The sequence below is a fragment of the Microtus ochrogaster genome, unplaced genomic scaffold, assembly GCF_000317375.1.
Source record: "Microtus ochrogaster isolate Prairie Vole_2 unplaced genomic scaffold, MicOch1.0 UNK1, whole genome shotgun sequence".
NCBI classification, from domain to species: Eukaryota; Metazoa; Chordata; class Mammalia; order Rodentia; family Cricetidae; genus Microtus; species Microtus ochrogaster.
In genome coordinates, this window is record NW_004949099.1 from 30,769,843 (window position 1) to 30,773,101 (window position 3,259).

Consider the following 3,259-nt stretch of genomic DNA (forward strand, 5'->3'; position numbering starts at 1 on the left):
TCCCCCTCCTCCTCCTCCTCCTCATCCCCCCCTCCTCCTCCTCCTCCTCCTTCTCCTCCTCTTTCTCCTCTCTCCCCTTTACTACATTTTTCCTCCTCACCTGAAAAATAAAGAACATGCTGAGGTAATATGCCTGAGTTAATTATTTTACCCTCAGATCTTCTCTTGCCATAGACACCTTACTCTGAACCCTGAGGGGATACTGAGGCTGGTACTCAAGGCCCCAGATAAAAAATATGTTGTTCCCTGGATCATATTCCTCCTCTTCTCACTCACTTTCCCAGCACAAGGTGTTGTCTTGAGTAATCTTCTGCAAGGAGCGCTATGTATGTACACATCCAGGGCTCTGTCCCACCTGACCTAGCATCTCTCCTGATCTCTGCTCCTTCAGAGTTGGAGGTCAGCAACTCTGACCTGTATTCAGCAGCATGGAATGATGAGGAAATTTGGGGCCTGCGCTCAGTGTCTCAAGGCATCTTGCAGTGTGGCACACGTAAAACCTGACCTCACTTAACTTATTTCTCAGAAGAAACAGGAAAAGGACACCTGAAACAAAGCCCAATCTACCCAAACATTAGAAACACTGAGTTTGGCACATCAGGACAGGATGCCATCCAGGAAGCTGGGAAGTTGGATGACTAGAGAAAGGAAAAAGGAAGGAGAGGTCCGTTCCCACCATGGCACCTGCTTATACTGTCAGTGTCTTGGAAGAAAGCGGTACTTATTTGTGGAATCAGGATAGATGGGTGCCAGTGACACCTCTTCTGTTTAAGTAAAGTGGGTTAAAGTCTCTAAATGCATGGCTTCTCGATCTACATCATGCTTGTGCACAAGCGGAAAAGACAGAGAGAGCAGGGGAACATCCCAGGGTCTGAGAATTCACAAGAGACCATCTCCTAACAGCAGAGTGAAGATAGCTATCCATGGAGTTGAAATTCAGAGCATCACACACTCAGCCTTGAGTCTTGGACTCAGGCATCTTTATTCATTTATGGAAATCAGAGCACAGATGGTTTTAGAGAGCTCCTGGAGTCTGATAAAATGTCACTCAATGATCGGTCTTTGGTTTCCCATTATGAGAAATTCAAGGAATTGCCAGGATTTATGGTAAGCAATATGAAGATCATTGCCAAAGAATTTTCTTTGTAATCAATTGACTGTCTCTGTTATTCATTTCAAAGACAGAGTTGAAATGGGAACAGAGTATTTTGTTGGAGGAAGAAAAGCAAAGTTTTATTTTGTTTTGTTATGTTTTTAAGAGTGAGGATGCCAGTTTAAGCCAGTGACTTGGCTTGACCTTGGGGCCAGGCTTGAGTCCTTGGTACATCCCGTTGGTGCTCCAGAATGATTCTGACCTTGGGAGACTTTGAAGGCTCTTTGCATTAGTACACATTTTCCTACTGTCTCTGTATTTTGTATCTTTTCCCACTAACTTACACATCCCCACACTTCTGAAGCCCTTCCAGGACACTGTAGAGGCAAGGATGCTTATCTTCTATGTTGCCAGAGGACCTTGTCCAGAGTCATGTGATTACAATATCTCGTGGCAGGTGTGCTGGCTAGCTTTTTGGGTCAACTTGGCACAAACTAGGGTTACCTAGGAGGAGGGGATCTCAGTGGAAGAAATGTTTATTAGATTGACCTTAATTAAGTCTGTATGGCATTTTCTGGAATGTTGGTTGACGTGGGAGGCCCAGTCCCCCACGGTTAATGCCACTTTTTGGTTGTTATAAGAAAGGTATCTGAGCATGGTCTGGGAGCAAACCAATAAGCAGTGTTCCTCCATGGCTCCTGCTCCTGCTTCAGTTCCTGCACTGACTTCCCTCAGTGATCAACTGTGGCTGTAACATGTAAGCCAAATAAAGACTTTCTTCCCCATGATTCTTCTAGTTATTGTATTTAGCACAGCAATAGAAAACAAACCAGCACAGTCGCCCATGTCTCCCATAGGACAGTAATCGTAGAGACACTAATATCTCTAGATACAAGGAGCACAGGTCCAGACTTTGGAGTGTCTTCCTTTTGTTCTCTGAGCATGTGGTGAATCATAACCCTGCTTAATACACCTTAATCTCATTGTTTTTTGTGTCTAGGTAAACAGAAGTTTGATTTGTATTTGGAACCCTGAAAATACTTGTTAGAAGTTGCATGATTAATCTGTTACAATGATATTTACAAAATCAACTTCATTTTTATTACTATTTGATTAAGAAGCTTTAGTTGTTTATCTTTTGCACACTTATCTTTCTGCTGGAGTTCTACCCTCCCAGAAAAAAATGAAAAACACCCACAGGACACTTGCTAGGTCTTCGTCCGCTTTTCTGTTGGGCTAAGATTAGAGGACACACTGGACAGTTGTGACCAGAGCTCCCTTGTGTGCAGCGACCTTCCTGGCCCAGGGAACAGTCTTTGGGTATTTCTCCTTCTCCTATAGGCTCTTCTTCAAGAAGCCCAGAGATTATCCTTCTATAATCACCACGTTAAGTGGTCATCTGATCTATTCTTATTGCCATAACAAAATATCTTGGACTGGGTAATTAATAGAAAGCACAACTTCATTTCTCATAGTCCCACATGCTGTGAAGTAGAATATCAAGATGCTGGCAGGTTCAGTGTCTGGAAAGGGCTACTTCCAAATGATACCTTTTGGCTTCATCCTCACATGGAAGAAGGAAGGGCTTCACCATGTTTCCTGACATGGTAAAGTTGACAAAGGGCACAAACGAAGTCACTCAAATATCTTGATAATATTTTTAATCGCATTCATGAGGGTGGCAATCTCATGATCCAATTACCCCCAAATCTCCTTCTTTATTCTATTGCCTTCAGCATTAAGTTCCAACCTGATATTTGGAAGGACACAAGCATTTGTATCATACTGTTGGATGTCATAAGTAGGTACCCAAACTGCAGAGACTAAGTTTAAATCCAAAATTTTTAAAAAATTACTTCCATATTTCCTCACAATCCATGTGGAAGGAGTAACCTTTTCCTTGCTGGCTGAAAACGCACTCCTGTCACCACTACCCCTCCAGCTCTAAGGAACTCCATCACTACCCCTCCAGCTCTAAGGAACTCCATCACTACCCCTCCAGCTCTAAGTTCTAAGTAACTCTACCATGTTTTCTTTTTTTTTTTAAATTTATTTATTTATTGAGGATTTCTGCCTCCTCCCCGCCACCACCTCCCATTTCCCTCCCCCTCCCCTGATTAAGTCCCTCTCCCTCATCAGCTTGAAGAGCCATCAGGGTTCCCTGAC